The sequence below is a fragment of the Tursiops truncatus genome, chromosome 3, assembly GCF_011762595.2.
Source record: "Tursiops truncatus isolate mTurTru1 chromosome 3, mTurTru1.mat.Y, whole genome shotgun sequence".
Classification (NCBI taxonomy): domain Eukaryota; kingdom Metazoa; phylum Chordata; class Mammalia; order Artiodactyla; family Delphinidae; genus Tursiops; species Tursiops truncatus.
This window is the reverse complement of record NC_047036.1, coordinates 147,767,691-147,787,007: the sequence shown is the minus strand read 5'-3', so window position 1 is coordinate 147,787,007 and position 19,317 is coordinate 147,767,691. Positions and strand designations below refer to the sequence as shown.

At 38.8% G+C, this 19,317-nt stretch overlaps 1 protein-coding gene across 7 annotated transcripts in view; it reads right to left on the bottom strand.

Moving 5' to 3' along the window:
• CREBRF (CREB3 regulatory factor) overlaps window positions 1-19,317 on the bottom strand; it is a 65,706-nt gene that overhangs the window by 44,307 nt on the left and 2,082 nt on the right. The window lies entirely within an intron of this gene.

Sequence of the window (19,317 nt, the reverse complement as noted above, 5' to 3'; positions counted from 1 at the left end):
TCCCTGGTGGTGCAGTGGTTAAGAATCTGCCTGCCAATGCAGAGGACACGGGTTTGAGCCCTGGTCCAGGAAGATCCCATGTGCCGCGGAGCAACTAAGCCCGTGCGCCACAACTACTGAAGCCTGTGCGCCTAGAGCCCGTGCTCTGCAACAAGAGAGGCCACCGCAGTGAGAAGGCTGTGCACTGCAACAAAGAGTAGCCCCTGCTCGCCACAACTAGAGAAAGCCCGTGCACAACAACGAAGACCCAATGCAGCCCCCAATAAATAAATAAATAAATAAACAAATTTTTTAAAAAGTAGTAAAATCATTTGTATCCAACAATAAGCAGTTAAGGGATACACAAAACAATTAGATGTAAAATAGAAAATCAAAAACAGTAATCATCAGGGGAGTAGAATACAAATTCAGGGTATCTAAAATACGTTTGAAATTAAGAGATCAGCAACTTAAAATAAGCACGTATAAATATAGACTCCTATACAAAAACTTCATGGTAACCACAAAACAAAAATGCATAATAGATATACATACAAAACAGAAAAAGAAATCCAAACATAACACTAAAGTTAGTCACCAAATCACGACAAGAAAACAAAGAATGGGGGGAAAAACCTACAGAAACAAATCCAAAACAATTAACAAAATGGCAATAGGAACATACATATCGATAATTACCTTAAATGTAAATGAACTAAATGCTCCAACCAAAAGACATATACTGGCTGAATGGATACAAAAACAAGACCCATATATTTGCTGCCTACAAGAGACTCACTTCAGATCTAGAGACACATACAGACTGAAAGTGAGGGGATGGAAAAAGGTATTCCACGCTAATGGAAATCAAAAGAAAGCCAAAGTTGCAATACTTACATCAGGCAAAATAGACTTTAAAATAAAGACTTATAAGAGACAAAGAAGGACACTACATAATGATCAAAGGATCAATCTAAGAATATACAACAATTGTAAATATATATGCACCCTACATAGGAGCACCTCAATATATAAGGCAAATGTTAACAGACATAAAAGAAGAAATTGACAGTAACACAACAGTGGGGGACTTTAACATGCCACTTACATCAATGGATAGACCATCCAGACAGAAAAGCAATAAGGAAACACAGACCTTAAATGGCACATTAGACCAGACGGACTTAGTTGATATTTATAGGGCATTCCATCCGAAAGCAGCAGAATACACATTCTTCTCAAGTGCACATGGAACATTCTCCAGGACAGATCACATGCTGGGCAACAAAGCAAGTCTCTGTAAATTTAAGAAAACTGAAACTGTATCAAGCATCTTTTCTGACCACAACACTATGAGGCCAGAAATCAACTACATGAAAAAAACTGCAAAAAACACAAACACGTGGAGGTTAAACAATACACTACTAAACAACCAATGGATCACTGAAGAAATAAAGAGGAAATTAAAAAATACCTAGAGACAAATGAAAATGAAAACATAATAATCCAAAACCTATGAGATGCAGCAAAAGTAATACTAAGAGGGAAGTTTACAGCAATAAAGCTTACCTCAGGAAACAAGAAAAATCCCAAATAAACAACCTAACTTTAAGTCTAAAGCAACTAAAGAAGAACAAACAAAACCCAAAGTTAGTAGAAGGAAAGAACTCATAAAGGTCAGAAGAAATAAATGAAGTAGAGACTAAAAAAAACAATAGAAAAGACCAACAAACTAAAAGCTGGTTCTTTGAAAAGATGAACAAAATTGATAAACCTTTGGCCACACTCATCAAGAAAAAAGAGAGGGACTTCCCTGGAAGCACAGTGGTTAAGAATCCACCTGCCAACGCAGGGGACACGGGTTCAAGCCCTGGTCTGGGAAGATCCCACATGCTGTGGAGCAACTAAGCCTGTGCGCCACAACTACTGAGCCTGTGCTCCAGAGCCTGTGAGCCACAACTACTGAGCCCATGTGCCACAACTACTGAAGCCGGTGCACCTAGACCCCATGCTCCGCAACAAGAGAAGCTACCACACTGAGAAGCCCGCACACTGCAATGAAGAGTAGCCCCCCCGCTCGAGGCAACTAGAGCAAGTCCGCACGCAGCAACAAAGACCCAAAGCAGCCATAAATTAATTAATTTTTAAAAAGAAAAAGAAAAAAAGGGAGAAGGCCCAAATCAATAAAATCAGAAATGGAAAAGGAAAAGTTACAACCAACACCACAGAAATACAAAGGATCATAAGAGATGACTATGAGCAACTGTACACCACTAGAATGGACAACCTAGAAGAAATGTACAAATTCTTAGAAAGGAACAATTTCCCAAAACTGAACCAGGCAGAAATAGAAAATACGAACAGACTAATTACCAGTACTGAAATTGAATCACTAGTTAAAAAACTCCCAACAAGCAAAAGTCCAGGACCAGATGGCTTCACAGGCAAATTCTACCAAACATTAAGAGAAGAGTTAACACTTACCCTCCTGAAACTATTCCAAAAAATTGCAGAGGAAGGAACACTTCCAAACTCATTCTATGAGGCCACTACTACCCTGATACCAAAACCAGACAAAGATATCACAAAAAAAGAAAATTACAGGCCAGTATCACCGATGAACATAGATGCAAAAATCCTCAACAAAATAGTAGCAAACGAAGTCCAACAATACGTTAAAAGGATCATACACCATGATCAAGTGGGACTTATCCCAGGGATGCAAGGATTTTTCAATATCCACAAATTAATTCAGTGTGATACACCACATTAACAAACTGAATAAAAACCATATGATCATCTCAGTAGATGCAGAAAAAGCTTTTGATAAAATTCAACATCCATTTATGATAAGAACTCTTCAGAAAGTGGGCATAGTGGGAACAAACCTCAACATAATAAAGGCCATATATGACAAACCCACATCTAACATCATACTCAATGGTGAAAAGTTGAAAGAATTTCCTCTAAGATCAGGAACAAGACAAGGATGCTCACTCTCACCACTTTCATTCAACATAGTTTTGGAAGTCCTAGCCACAGCAATGAGGAAGAAAAAAAAAGAAAAGAAATAAAAGGAATCCAAATTGGAAAAGAAGTAAAACTTTCACTGTCTGCAGATGACATGAAGATACAGATACATATGCAGATACATAGAAAATCCTAAAGATGCTACCAGAAAACTACTAGAGCTCATCAGTGAATGTGGTAAAGTTGCTGGATACAAAATTAATATACAGAGGGGCTTCCCTGGTGGCGCAGTGGTTGAGAGTCCGCCTGCCGATGCAGGGGACACAGGTTCGTGCCCCGGTCCGGGAAGATCCCACATGCCGCGGAACGGCTGGGCCCGTGAGCCATGGCCGCTGAGCCTGCGCGTCCGGAGCCTGTGCTCCGCAACGGGAGAGGCCACAACAGTGAGAGGCCTGCGTATCGCCACAAAAAAAAAAAAAAAAAAAAAAAAAAAAAATTAATATACAGAAATCTGTTGCATTTCTATGTACTAACAAAAAATATCAGAAAGAGAAATTAAGGAAACAATCCCATTTACCATCACATCAAAAAGAATAAAATACCTAGGAATAAACCTACCCAAGGAGGCAAAAGACCTGTACTCCAAAAACTATAAGATGCTGATTTAAAGAAAGTGAAGATGATACAAAGAGACGAAAACATATACAGTGTTCTTGTGTCAGAAGCATCAGTATTATTAAAATGACCATAGTACCAAAGCAATCTACAGAATTCAATGCAGTTCCTATCAAGTTACCAATGACATTTTTCACAGAACTGGAACGAAATTTTTTTTAATTTGTATGGATACACAGAAGACCCCAAATAGCCAAAACAGTCTTCAGAAAGAAGAATGGAGCTGGAGGAATCACGCTCCCTGACTTCAGACTATACTACAAAGCTACAGTCATCAAACAGTATGGTACTCACAAAAAAAGATACATAGATCAATGGAACAGGACAGAAAGCCCAGAAACAAACCCATGCACTTAGGGTCAATGAATCTATGACAAAGGAGGCAAGAATATACAATGGAGAAAAGACGGTCTCTTCCATAAGTGGTGCTGGGAAAACTGGACAGCTACGTGTAAAAGAATGAAATTAGAACATTCTCTAACACCATGCACAAAAATAAACTCAAAATGGATTAAGGACCTAAATGTAAGACTGGATACTATAAAACGCCTAGAGGAAAACATAGGCAGAACACTGTTTGACATAAATTGCAGTGATTTTTTTTGAATCTGTCTCCTAGAGTAATGGAAATGAAAACAAAAATAAACAAATGGGACCTAATTAAATTTAGAAGCTTTTGCACAGCAAAGGAAAACCATAAACAAAACGAAAAGACAACCTATGAACTGGGAGAAAATATTTGCAAATGATGCCATCGACAAAGGATTAATTTCCAAAATATACAAACAGCTCATACAGCTTAATATCCAAAAAACAAACAACGCAGTGAAAAAATAGGCAGAAGATCTAAACAGACATTTCTCCAAAGAAGACAGACAAATGGCCAAGAGGCACATGAAAAGATGCTCAATATCACTGATTATTAGAGAAATGCATATCAAAACTACAATAAGGAAAAAATAAATAAATAAACTACAATAAGGTGTTTCCTCACACCAGTCAGAATGACTATCATTAAAAAGTCTACAAATAATAAATGCTGGAGAGGGTGTGGAGAAAAAGGAACCCTCCTACACTGTTGGTGGGAGTGTAAATAGGTGCAACCACTATGGAGAACAGCATGGAGATTCCTTAAAAAACTAAAAATAGAGTTACTATATGATCCAGCAATCCCACTCCTGGGCATGTATCTGGAGAAGACTCTAATTTGAAAAGTGTCCCAATGTCCACTGCAGCACTATTTACAGTAGCCAAGACATGAAGGCAACCTAAATGTCTACTGACAGAGGAATGGATAAAGATGTGGTATACATACATACAATGGAATATTACTCAGCCATAAAAAAGAATGAAATAATGCCACTTGCAGCATCATGGATGGACCTAGAGATTATCATATTAAGTGAAGTAAGTCAGACAGAGAAAGAAAAATACCATATAATAATCACTTATTTGTGGAATCTAAAAAAATGACACAAATGAACTTATTTACAAAACAGAAATAAACTCAGACATAGAAAACAAACTTGTGGTCATGAAAGGGGATAGCAGGGGGTGGGGGAGATGAATTAGGAGTTTGGGATTAACATATACACTATTGTATATAAAGGAAATAACCAACAAGGACCTACTGTATAGCACAGGGAACAATACTCAATATCTTGTAATAACTTATAAGGGAAAAGAATCTGAAAAAGAATATTACATATACATGTATAACTGAATCACTTTGCTTTACACTTGAAACTAACACAACACTGTAGATTAACTATACTTCAATAAAAAAAAAGAAAAAAACTAAACGGCCTTATGAATTAGAGCAAGTTAGTTAAATGTATGCTTTAGCTCCCAGACTGAGGAATTACAATTATTATCCCTTAACTATGTAATAGAGGTGTTATGAGAATTGAATGAGATATTAAATTAGGATGTAGCAATGAACTAAATCTGAAAGGTGATTATTATCAATAGGTGTATTTTGCCAACACATTCTTTTCTCCCACAGCTATTCCAGCTTAAAAACTCAACATCTGTGACAGCTGTTGACAACAAAGCTGTATATTTTAAAGACACCAATTCCCAAAAAGAGGGTATCCACCATATAGAGGGTTGAGCTTGTTCTCCTGGGATAAAGGTCCTTAGTTGCTTCTCCTAGTCTCTTAGGTGGCAGCAAACAGGATGGGGGAGGGCCAATTCTACCCCAAGCAGTAGAACCTCTTTTCAGTGATAAACTCTCCCAGTCTCTAAAACTAATGACTAAAGGTCACAACACCAACTATCCTCATTCCCAACATTTTGCACCCATTTTCCAGAAATGCTTGGTACTGTTCCAAACATTTATTGTGAAACAACCAAGAAGAGCAAAATTCCCCACCCAAAAGTGGAAGGGAAAAAGAAGAATAAGGACTTCTACAGCAGTTACACCGTTACAGTTACACCGTTACACAGAATCTTCCATAATGACACACTGCTTCAAAACTACCTCTTAGGGCTTCCCTGGTGGTGCAGTGGTTAAGAATCCGCCTGCCAATGCAGGGGACACAGGTTCAAGCCCTGTTCCGGGATGATCCCACATGCCGTGGAGCAACTAAGCCCGTGCGCCACAGCTAATGAGCCTGCGCTCTAGAGCCCGCATGGCACAACTACTGAAGCCCGCACGGCACAACTACTGAAGCCCGCACGCCTAGAGCCCGTGCTCCGCAACAAGAGAAGCCACCGCAGTGAGAAGCCCGTGCACTGCAATGAAGAGTAGCCCCTGCTCACCACAACCAGAGAAAGCCCGCGTGCAGCAATGAAGACCCAATGCAGCCAAAAATAAATAAAGTAAATTTATTAAAAAAGGCAAACAAAACAAACTACCTCCTATACCAGGGAGCCATATACAAAAGGCACATTAATACTTAGATGGCCAAGTGACACTGAGGAGGAAGGTGTAACAACATGCTTTTTGGGGACGCCTTCACACTTCTGTGGGTCTCAAGAATATCCATATTTTATTCAAAGTTTTTGATATTAAAGTACATAAAATGTTAATGATCTAATTTCCCAATGTGTGACCTGAGGAATATTTGTCCCTAGGAATGTTAAATGGTTACTCAACAAAAGGGTTGTGAGGTTAGGAAAACACCACGTTAACCAAACTTATACTGCCTTTATGCAGAATTTCTTGGAAACTTCAAGATGCTAGGTGTTAATGTGCATTACAGACCCCAATAGGTGAACAGAGCAGATCTCATTTCTCAAACTTATTTGATCAAAAAATCCTCCACCCTGCCCTCAAGCTGACCTCAAGGACTAGTAGTTATTCCGAAAAAACAAAAACCAACGACAGCTAGGGGAAAGGCTAAATTAATTCCCCTAGTTACTACTTTCTTATTCACAGCTCTGGCTCACCAGTCCCAATACAGTTTTGTGAGCCTTTCAAGGGAGAGAAGACTGTGGTCCATCAGAAACAATATTTACCAGTAGATTTTCTGTACCTGGGCTCATTCAAAACTATTCAACAACAGCTCCTAGGGGCAGGAAGACACTGCAGTAACAGAGAACTACCTCTCTAAAGCAATGAGATGGGGCAAATGATTTATTTATGAGCAGCAATGGTACCACCTGAAGAGAGCCGCAGCTTCAATCTCTTTTCATAGCCCTTTCCACCAGGTCCTACCCTACGTTTTTTTGGTTCTCCGTTTGAAAATATGTTGAGGCTTACTATGTACATTAGGCAAGGCAAAAGGTCAAGTAAAATAATAGGAAAGATCAAAGGACTTCTTACAAAGGTTCATCCCCGGGACTGCTCACAACACTAATCCAAACCTTAAAAGCCAAATCCAAGAGCTGACTGGTGTGGCCCAGGCAGCTCACACATACCCAAGGGCTCCTAAATTGTGCCCCTTCCAAATCTGAGGGTTTCAGCTGATCCCTAAGGGTCCACATATTTTACCAAAAAAAAGGTTGACATCAAGAAAAATATAAACCTCTTTATAAATAAAAATGTCTATGAATAAGCAGATATTGCATATGATGGCTAGAATCCCTGCAGCTCCTCTTTTATATGTCACTGCCTTAGGCCACTGCTCCCTTTTACTATCTTGAGGGAACTGGTTCCTCACAATAGTAAGCAGCACTTCTGAATCATCAGAGTAGATGTTAAAATTTTTTGACATACCCATCAGGATGGCTATCATCCAAATAAGAGAAAATAACAAGTGTTGGTGAGGATATGGAAAAATCAGAAAACTTGTGCATTGCTGGTGGGAATGTAAAACAATACAGCTGAGAAACAGTTTAGTAGTCCCTCAAAAAGTTAAACATAGAATTACTATATGATCTAGCAATTCCACTTCTGGATATATACCCAGAGGAATCGAAAGCAGGAATTCAAACAGATACGTGTACACCCATGTTCAGAGCAGCATTATTTCCAATAGCCAAAAGGTGGAAACAACCCTAGTGGTCATTGACAGATGAAAAGATAAACAAAATGTGGTATATACACACATTGGAACATTACCCAGTAATAAAAAGGAATGAAATTCTGATACATGCTACAACATGGATGAACCTTGAAAACATTATGCTAAATGAAATAAATCAGATAGAAAAGACAAATAATATACGATTCCACTTATATGAAGTACCAGAATAGGCAAATTCATGGAGACAGAAAGAGAAGAGAGGTTACCAGAGGCTGGGAGAGTACAGTTTCTGTTTGGGGTGATGAAAATATTCTGGATATTTCAGAACAGTGGTGATGGTTATACAAAACTGTCAATGCACTTAATGCCACTGAATTGTACACAATATGGTTTAAATGGCAAATTTTATGTTTATTTTACCACAAGAAAAATTTTTATTATTATTATTGTTTTTTTTTTTTTTTTGGCTACGCCGTGCATGGCTTCCAGGATCTTTGTTTTTGTTCCCTAACCAGGAATCGAACCCGTGCCCCCTGCAGTGGAAGCACGGAGTCCTAACCACTGGACCACCAAGGAATTCACCACAAGGAAATTAAAAAAAAAAAAAAAGTCTGTGGTAAAACAGGCCAACACATTTATACTGTTATATACCACGGTTTATTTTGATCTTTCCTAAACTCTGCTAGTTCATGTTCATCATTTCTTTCAGGTGGCAGAGTTCTTGGGTTCTCTCTCTGTAGGTGGTAATTGTCCTGACCCCTAATTTAAATCAGTCATTCCTCCTGAGATTTAATCCCCAAGATGAAAGAAAGGGAAGAGGGGGAGGGAAGGAGGAAGGACCCCCACACACTCCATCCAAACTGTTACACTTCAAATGTCCCACTCAACAATTCCTTGCTTTCTGAAAACTACTTAGCAGGAGATCAACAAAACAAACCTTCAGATGCTTACTAAATCAAGCCACTACCTATTTCATGGTACAGCAGAAATCAGAGATCCCCAAATCTCCAAACCACTGAGGAGGAAGAGGCTGACTATGCAAGGAACGCATTGGAGAAAAGGCGGGGGCTGCGTTCTCCCTTCATCATGTAATATAAATCCTGTGAACATGACTGCAGAGAAATTGCTACTCTCTGCCCTTCAACAGCAGTTCTCTAGACTCCAAAATCTGAAAAACAAGTAAGTAAATTTCAATGTAGATGGTTATCCTAATTAGATGTTAATACAATCGGGATATGGATCCTTCTGCCATAACACCTTGTGAATTCTTTATCCCTGGGTCAACCCAATAGTCTCCTTTTATCTTCACACTCAGAATTTAAAAAATAAGGGGGTAAATTAGGTTGGCCACAATATCTTAATTAAATAATTAAAAGCACATTTTCCTGAGGATCCTGAGGAGCTAAGAAAATATACTAAATCTCAAAAGTGATCTCTCCTTGGAATTCTGTCTTAGACAGACACAAGCCCTCTCAGAATTTTATTCAATTCTTTTCCAAAGGCTTTGGCACAACGTTAATCTTTGGGCTACAGAGACAACACACTAGAGCTTATTTAAACCACTTTGGGAACCAATAAGAAAGATCATTAAAGCAGGTTTCTAGATCAGCATGAGGTGAATGGGAAGAGTTTTTGTTTCTGAAAACTACTGACGGTTAAGATACTAGTAGGGTCTTTCTGCAGCCTTGATACCTGCCAATTAAGTTGTTCAAAGCACAAGAATAAGAGCATGAGACAGTTTTAGATAGAACCAAAGAATGCATTTCTAACCCCAGCCACCTTTGATTACTCCTGGTAACAAATATACAGTTTATATTTGATGTAACTGTTTACAGATTACAGAAACACTGCTATACCTTGTCATTTAACAAAACCTAGTGAAGTAATTAGGGTTAGTATTAGCACCCCCCACCCTCTGTCTAACCACTTGTACATGAATTTAAAAAGTTCAGCAAGGACAAGAGTTGTCCAAGGTCAGCCAGTAAATGGATGCCTCTGTGCAAACCTATCATCACAAAGACCATCTCTACTCTCAGTGCCTCAAAAGTCATCTCTAGAGAACTCTCGAATCTACCTCTTCATCCTAAACACACCAGTGCACCATCCCTACCATCTGAGATCCAGGTATTTCCCTGGATCACCCGCATCCCATGACCTCGGACACAACATGCCACCTCCCCACCCAAACATTCCTATTCTGCCAATAGTATCATCACTCTCAGACATCCAGGCATGTAACACTGATCTCAGCCTTGACTCTTTCTTTCCTCCTCCCCACTTGCTTTGTTATTAAATCACGTCAGTCTCGTTTATCAAAAATACACTGACGACTTACCTTGTACAGAGCATGCATGTACCTGTCTGACTTTGCCTTTCCCACCTTCTCAACCCTTGCTTGGACCTCATCATTTTCTATTTACCATCCCAATATTTGCCCTGCATGTCTTCTTGCTTTCAGCCTCTCCCTCTCTCCAGTTCTTATGCCCCGTTATAAAATTATTTTCCCTAAACTACCACATCATATTAGCACTGTGCTCATAAGTTTTTAGCAACTCCCGTTATCTCTTGGATAATATTCAAAATACTCAGACACAAGAAAACTATCTTTCCAACCCCATCTTCCACTACTCTTTGATAAATATAACATTAGTATTAGTTTGGTCTTACAATTTTCCCCCAAATCCTTGAAGTACTTACAATCCCACTTCACTCCACTAAGGATGTCCAGCAGTGAGACTCCAGCTTTTCATGCCTTTGCCCATAACGTTTTTCCTCTTTCTCCTCCCCAACCCCTTGCCTCTTCTACCAGAGATTGTAAAATTTTTGAGAATGACCATTACATCTCATGTCTGTTTCACCACAGTGCCAAAAGCAATGCTATGCCCAGCACAGGCATGCAGACAAGAGCTGACTGACAGCAAACAGGAAATCTCCTAAGACCACAGGTCATTCTGGATAAGGAGTCAAGAGGTGCGACGTTCTTCATGTAGAAAGAGTACATTACAAAGAAGTCAGTCATTCAGTATATATTTATTAAGTCTCTTTTAAATGCTCCAGAGTATCTTGTACAAGCTTGTTCATTTGAGTCTTGAACCACTGTAGTATTGTATAGTAAAAATATTTAACACTGTACTCCTGAATTTTCTTTTAAATTTCCAGGAACAGCAGTGTTTGAATTTCAGTCAATTTTAAAGACCTGAAATAATTTTTGTCTACGGAGGAGAGGGTAGAGGAAAAGAGGAGGATTAAAACTTATTTAAACCAACTGAATCCAGGCACTGGACTAATACATGTTCTTTTTTTAATTTTAATTTTATTTTATTTGGCCACGCCATGCAGCATGCAGGATCTTAGCTCCCTGACCAAGGATCAAACCCTGTCCCCTGCATTGGGAGCACAGAGTCTTAACCACTGGACTGCCAGGGAAGCCCCTGGACTAATAAATGTTGTACTATACTCTCTATCTTTCGCATGCACGCTCTCTCTCTCTCTCTCTCATACACACACATTTTTAACTAAGACAAAGTACTTTATCCAGGTTAAACACTGGAGTTTTAAAGAATCATTTCGTTTTCTGAGCTGTTCTGCAAAAATCTACAAGATGTAAAAAGGGAACAGTACAATTAAAGGTAGCAGCATAAAAACAGCGGTGCACGTGAGATCACACTTGAGCCGTCCAGCAAGATTGCAGGGAAACATCCATCATAGAGGACACTGGGGACATACCCTAACAACTTCAGTGCTCTTGTTATCAGGGATCTGGACTCTTCCTCAAAATTTATTGTCTCCTCCCTCCCTTCTCAGAGTTGATGCTTTTCACAAGTAGCATGAATGTATACTAGAGACAATTTTGAAATTCCCTTCGAATTCCTTCCTAGTGTGAAATGGGCTATATAAACCACCAGCTCAGGACTATAGAGGTACAGAGGTTGTGGCGCAGGGCTACAAAGAGGTTGTGAATACAGTTTTGCAATCATTTCTTTCAAAACTGAGAAAGGCTGCCTGCCTCTTTGGCTCCAATACTCCTAAAGACTTGCTCTTTGAGAAACAAACTCTAGATTCAAGATAAAATGTTCTGCTTTAAAATTGAGTATTTGGAATTTCATTCCAGATTCTTACTTGCCTTCTTTTATTTGTAAATACAAGAATTCCCCCTCTTACTTTGCAGGGATATTGTGATTCATGATAATATGTAAGGAATCTAGCCCTGGCACAAAACAGACAATAAATGGTGGCTATTTTTTGTTTCCTGATTCCTTCGTCAGTGTAAGATGTTCCTGGGATGTGGCTGCTATTGAATGTATAAACCTAAACTCAATTCAGAATCCTAGATTGTCTGAATTCCACACTTAATTATCACAAAAACCCAACTGCCTGGAACTAGGGTGAATAAAGGATATGCAGGCAACACAGGTCATTTAACACCCTCGCTCCAGCTTTATGAGGGTGAAATGTTCAACATGCTGGTTTAATCAGCAAAAGAATCTTTGGAGTCACAAAGTAATTCATAAAGTTGCAAACTAGTCATCTCTACACACAGTAAAGAATTGGTGGATAAATTACAAGGGGAAAGGCTTCTTCAGAGAAGTTACTGCTCTTATTGTTCAAAAAATTACATACAATTTATCTTTTTTATAGTATTTATACTGGCTTCACCAAAGAAGCTGAGCAACTCGAGGGAATGGATTTATACAAAATTTATCTTTGTACTCGTAATACCTTACACAGTTTCTAACGAACACACACACATACAAACACACAGTTTAATCTATACTATACTTGTCTCAACAGGGTTCAGAATAAATCAAAGGAGGCAGACTATCCCAATTGCTGGGAAAACATAGCTTTGAATAGAATCAGCAGCTCTCAGAAGAGAAATACAAAGAGTAAAAAGAATCTGGTCCCACCCTTCCATTAGACACTCATAATTCTTATATCCCCCTACAATCAGAAAACAGAATAAAATTCATTTACAGTAATTCATTAGTTTTTAACCTGGGAGATAGAAAATCAGCAAGTTATTATTCTAAGCTATAAAACAAATGTAACAAGGTCCTAATAAGTTCACTCTACCAAGAGTATGTACATTTTAAAACAAGAGACAAAAAACTGAAGGCTTTGTTTTTTGGCCATGTTGCACGGCTTGCAGGATTTTAGTTCCCCAATCAGGGATTGAACCTTGGCCCCAGCAGTGAAAGCACCGAGTCCTAACCACTGGACCGCCAGGGAATTCCCAAAAAACTGAAGATTTAAAGCAAAGATCTCAAACTGGATTGCAGCCACAAATCAATGCCTACATATGAGTTTTGTTCAGCCCACACATTAGTGTTTTGAAAAAATTAAATTTTAACTGCCAGCACTTAAGTTGGAAATTTCATATAAAATTTCTGTATCCTGTTATCAAATGCCACTCCCTTGGGGGAGAAATATCAGACCTGACAACATTGGGTACATATTCTCAGGAAGATCACTTGAATTGAAGTGAGAGTTATTGCTTGAAACGGGCCTGTGCTTTCCAGCTTGCTCCAATCTCCAACCAGGCCCATTTTACAAGTAGGGAATCTTAAAGATTCTCAAGGGCTTCCCTGGTGGCGCAGTGGTTGAGAGTCCGCCTGCCAGTGCAGAGGACATGTGTTCGTGGCCCGGTCCGGGAAGATCCCACATGCCGCGGAGCGGCTAGGCCCGTGAGCCATGGCCGCTGAGCCTGCGCGTCCGGAGCCTGTGCCCCACAATGGGAGAGGCCACAACAGTGAGAGGCCCGCGTACCGCAAAAAAAAAAAAGAAAAAAAGATTCTCCAAACCACAGAATTAGCAAAAAGCTTGTTTGGGAACACAGGTAACTCCAGGACTTTCATTCTTAACCATTTTGCAACTCGACCTCCAAAATGAAAGGGAATGTGAAAACAGGTATTTAAAAGAACTGTACATGAATGTCTACTGCAGCTTAATTCACAGTAGCCCAAAATCTGGAAGCAACCCAAATATTCACCAATTGGTAAATGGACAGACAAATCGTGGTACATCCGTATAATAACAAGTACTCAATTGATAACTTGAAACAACATGAATCTCAAAAGCATTATGTTAAGTAAAAGCAGTCAGACTCGAAAGACAACACATTCTATGATTGCATTTATATGAAATTCCGGAAAAGAAAAAACTACAGTGATAGAAAGTAAATCAGTAATTGGGGCTGGGGTGAAGGGGAGCACGAGGGAACTTTTTGTGGTGATGGAAACATTCTATATCATGACTGCAGAGGAGGTTAAACAATTGCATACATTTGTCAAAACTAAAAATTGTGTGAATTTATGTAAATTATACCTCAATAAAGCTAGTTCTAAAAAGAGGTGTTCAGAAAAGGCTATAAAACTAGAGAGAAGAGTACTGCCATCTCTACCTGGGAAAGTTTCAGGCAAGGTGAGATTTGAATTGGGTCTCATCACAGAACAAGTTTAAGGCACATAAGAAGTAAAAAACACAAGATATAACTAGTAATATTCTGCACTGTAGCCTATGAGAAGTGACAACTCTGAATACAAAGAAAAATGCTTCGAAAAAGGAAATTCATAGAGATGGATAATTAGTACCTAGATAGGTATCAAAGACAAGTTGATTTCACAAGATTTCCCAAGAGGGAATCAACTCAGACATATATTGCTGTTCATATGCAAAATAAACAGTAATGTGAAAGAATTTTTGTTTTCTTTTTAAATAGAGCAAAATGAAAAGTAAGACTCAAAAAAGGGAAAGGAAACCTAAAGAGAGTAAAGGAAGGGATGGCGGCAAGGAGATGAAGTAAAGGTAAGGGACACACTGGGTCAGAATCAAAGGTACCTGGTGACCACAGATGAGAAGACAGAAGGGAGGCGTGTCAGACCTTGATGAGGGGCTAAAAGAAAAACTAAAAACTAGGGGGAAAGAGACCAAAGTCAGAGCTACAGAGACCTGAGTGCAAAGCAGGCCCAAGAGAATTAAAGGACAAGGGAAAGCAAAAATGTTCTTTCCTCCTAAATCTCACAAAGTAGTCCCTTCCTCTTCCATCTCCACCTCTGCCTTAGTTGAGGCCTTCTCATACCCAACCCCACCCTACACATCTTGTACACCTTTTAGACTTCCCTGACTTCCTTCACTAGTCTTCAAACCCAGTTCAAATGCCGTCTTTTCTGGGAAGCTTCTCCAACTTGCCCAGGCAGAGTTAGTAGCCCATCTTCCATATTCTCAGGACATGTTGTTCTAAATACTATAATGTTGAACTGCAATGTCTGTCTCCTCTACTCATCAACTCCAGCAGAGGATTCAGTAGTAAGGATGTAAACTCTTACTAAAAACAGTTCAAAAAGCTATAAAGTCTACCTCATCTTTTACAACACAAGTAGGATGTTTGAAGCCTTGCTGTTTAAAGGGTACAGTGAGGGAATTCCCTGGCAGTCCAGTGGTTAGGACTCAGTGCTTTCACTGCCAAGGGTCCAGGTTCAATCCTTGGTTGGGGAACTAAGATACTGCAAGCTGAGCAGTGAGGCCAGGAAAAAAAAAAAAAGGGTACAGTGAATCTTTCAAACAAGAGTATATCCACCCTGCCCCTTGTTTCTCCCTATAACATCAAGGACATTTTAAGTTTTGTTTTCATAATGCTTTAAATTTCTTGGTGAATGGCAAACATATAATAGGGAAGAAGGCAAATTGTACCAGGAATGGTGTGTAACAGTCAAAGGAACTTCCTCTACAAAACAAAAGGGGCAGCTTAAATTCGCCAAGACAAAACATTATCCGGAAGAAAATAAGTGTCAACAAAGAATCTGAAGAAAACTGAAGAAGGACAAAAAATCAGCAAGCTCATGACGCTTTCGTCAGAAACTTGTCAACATCAATAATACCCAAAGATAAATGAGTGGAAACATGACTTTGTAACAAAAAATGTAAAAGTGGTTTTGGCGTTAAAAGGACAGAATGACAGGATGATCAGAGTTGCTGGGAATTAGTGGAGAGATGAGTAGTTTAGAAAGCTGTTGGGGCAGGAGAGTTCCAATATAGATTTTTGGAAGGAATGTCATGAACTGGCATTGAAAAGGTATACTGTCATGAAGAGGCACACAAGGCTTGGCTGGCAATCGAACGGGATTACAGTCACAAAGTACCATTTTCTCTCTCCCTCTCTTTTCTCTTTCAAATCAAAACCGCAAGTCCTGAGACTGACAACCTGCGACAATGACTAAGCTTCACCCGCTGACAGGGCTGGGGCCTGGAGGCCCCTGGAGGGGGTGGCCTTGGCGGGGAGATGGCCTCTCCCAGCTGCCCTGGGGCCAGGCTGGCTCCTCTGGGCTTCCAGGGAAGTTCCATCCATCCATTTTCAAAGATGTCAAACCACCCTTCTAACTATGGGGCCTCCTGTCAGGGCCAGACCGGGGAAGGCTATTTTCTATTCTGGGGGATTGTTGTAATTTAAATGATTGTTTTAATAAAAATTCTAAGTTGTAAAAAAAAAAAAAAAAAGGCATACTGTCACGAAAAGGCATACAAGGCTTGGCTGGCAATGGAATGGGATTGCAGTCACAAAGTACCACTGCAGTCCCCTGCATCAAACTCCCTCCACATCTAGCCTTCCCCATTGGGGTAAATCAGACTTATTAGCCAGAATGATTTTACAGTGCTTCTCCCCCAAAGGGACCCTGCTACATAGATGAATAATTATCCCAAACAGCTAAGAAATAAGAGGTTTCACTCACATTTGCCAAACACCCAAAGACCAAGTGTGCCAAGAGCTAATGACAAATCCAAGGACAAAGCACAAGGTCTTTTTGTTGTTGTTTTTTGGGAGTGTGCGCACCTGGAAGGAATATTCAATGAGTCTAACTAACGGAATGTACCTGAAAAAAATTAACAAAAGAATTCAAGGGGTTTTTAGACATCATCGAAATAGCTTCTCTATAAACTTCCTTACAAGAAAGGGTCAATTTTAACATGAAGACTTTTTGTATGAGAAGATGGTGATTAATTACTCCCTTCCAAGTCAGAAAGCCCAACATCTCTACTAATAGCAGACTGACTTCACTGCCTTCCAGATAAGCAGTTTTTAGCGATTCACTCATTTATTTAAGTAGTTCAGAAGCACTAAAAGGTGTGAGGCACTGGAGATATAGAAATAAGAGGCAGACTCTGACCTCAAGTTGCTCGCTGTTAAGTGGGTAGAGAAATGCTGTAGGGTGGGGAAAGTCCTAATAAAGAGAAACTGAGAGGCAATCACTAAGAGAAAGAAAATTGAATCCAGATTTGGGATGTGGTTTCAAGCGGCCTGAAGCATTAGCATATTCAAAGTACAAGAGTTTGAGAACACAATAACTAACAATTTCCCAATATCCCTCTGTGAGATAGAAAAACATCCCCACTATTAACAAATTAATAAATTGAATTACTCATAGTCACCCAGGCAAACATAGGTTAACTAGAACTAGAAACAAGATTGAACGCCACATGATGCTTTTCAGCTTTAAGAGGTCAATATATTCTCTTTCCTGAACTTTCATGCTCATGCTTGAAATCCAGTTCAAATCAACAAGACTGGTGAAATATTACATAAAAACAAAACAAAAAACTACACATGAAAAAGTATTTGCCTGTGTAATATTTTTAGTTACGGCATCTCTGCTTCATTGGGCACTTAGCACCACCTGACATTTTCCAAGGAAGGGGAGTGGCGGCAACCTAAAAATTTTGGGGGTCTTCTTTGAAAAAGCACTCCACCTTATTTAGGTAATTCTAGAAACATCTCAGGCAACAACACAATCAATGTGGCTTCCAAATTAACTATATGTGTGTGTATATATATATACATATATATATATATAAAATATATAAATAAGAGCTAAGTGTGTTATCTATTCACTTGACCAACCTCTCTTCAAACAGCTGTACAGTTTTGTTACGAATGATGTGTTAAATGCACTTTTAAACCTCAACAGGACCATACCCTTGAATATACTGAGGTTCTTAGAGACATCTTAAAGCCAAATTTTTTTTCAATCACAATGCATCTCTAAAGTAAATAGGACTTAATAGTCCAACATTTACTTTAAATGGTTTTTCAGGAAAACACCTATTTGCAAATAAAATAAAAATATAGAATACAATGTTGCCATGTGCTCTTACTCTAAAAATTCTTCAAGGCAGGAGATATGTACATTCTGCAAGTGCTCAAATATTACTCGAAGTTCACGTTTATATATGCTGCAATAAGTTAACATCTAAGTACTTAAAACCCAGAGACTGATGTCTTGGAACATGGGTTGACAAACAAATTACAGCCTTCAAATACAGCCTGTTCTTATAAATAAAGTTTTACTGGGTTATAGCCCCAAACATATTGTCTATGGCTGTTTTCATGCTACAATTTGCAGACCTCAGTAGCTGTTACAGACACTACATGGTCCACAAAGCCTAAATATTTACTACTTGACCCTGTACAGGAAGTCTGTACAGGTTACACTATCTTAGAATCATTAGCACCAATGATCTGACAAATTTATGTCCAGTCTAAGAGTTTATCTACTCTGAAAGACAAACTACTGAAGACGGTGAAAGAGGATTCATCCCCAAAACATCCAAGTACAAACCCACATGGAAACAAACCTCTGCTGAATCACTGAAAGTCTCGTAGTTGTCAATCTTGACTAAAAACTAAACTTTAAAAGCGAACAGGGAATTTAGTTCTCTTAATCTTTTAAAACTGTGCTACATTAATAGAATCAATATGCAAACTCACTGTATTTTCATTGTCACTTGTATTTAGTTCACCACCACAAGGAGCCATAATTATTCCTTTATTCCTTACACTGGCATCCAAGAACCCACACATGTTAAACTAGTGAACCAGACGAGACATAGTTTTTGTAAAAGCTTGTTTCCCCCTGTCATGACAGACAGAAAATGGGATAGTAAGTGGAGGATCCCAAATCTCTTCTTTTGGATATATTTAGCCTCTTCTATGCTTACTAGTCTAAAAATTCCAAAGATGCTTTATCAATCATATAAAAGAATTACATCCAAATAAGTCCTGTTGGATCTATTTACCATTCTTAGAATAAGAGAAAAAATAAGGTAATATTTTTATTTGTCATAAAAATTATATTTAATAGCTGAAGTCTATCAAATAATCAGGGATTATATTTTCATATATCATTCTTAACAGAACTGTGAGTCAATCATATCAAATTAATACAGAAATCGATAAATCATTTATTTACCAATTATTATTTTTCTCCAATTAACAAAATAGGATATAATG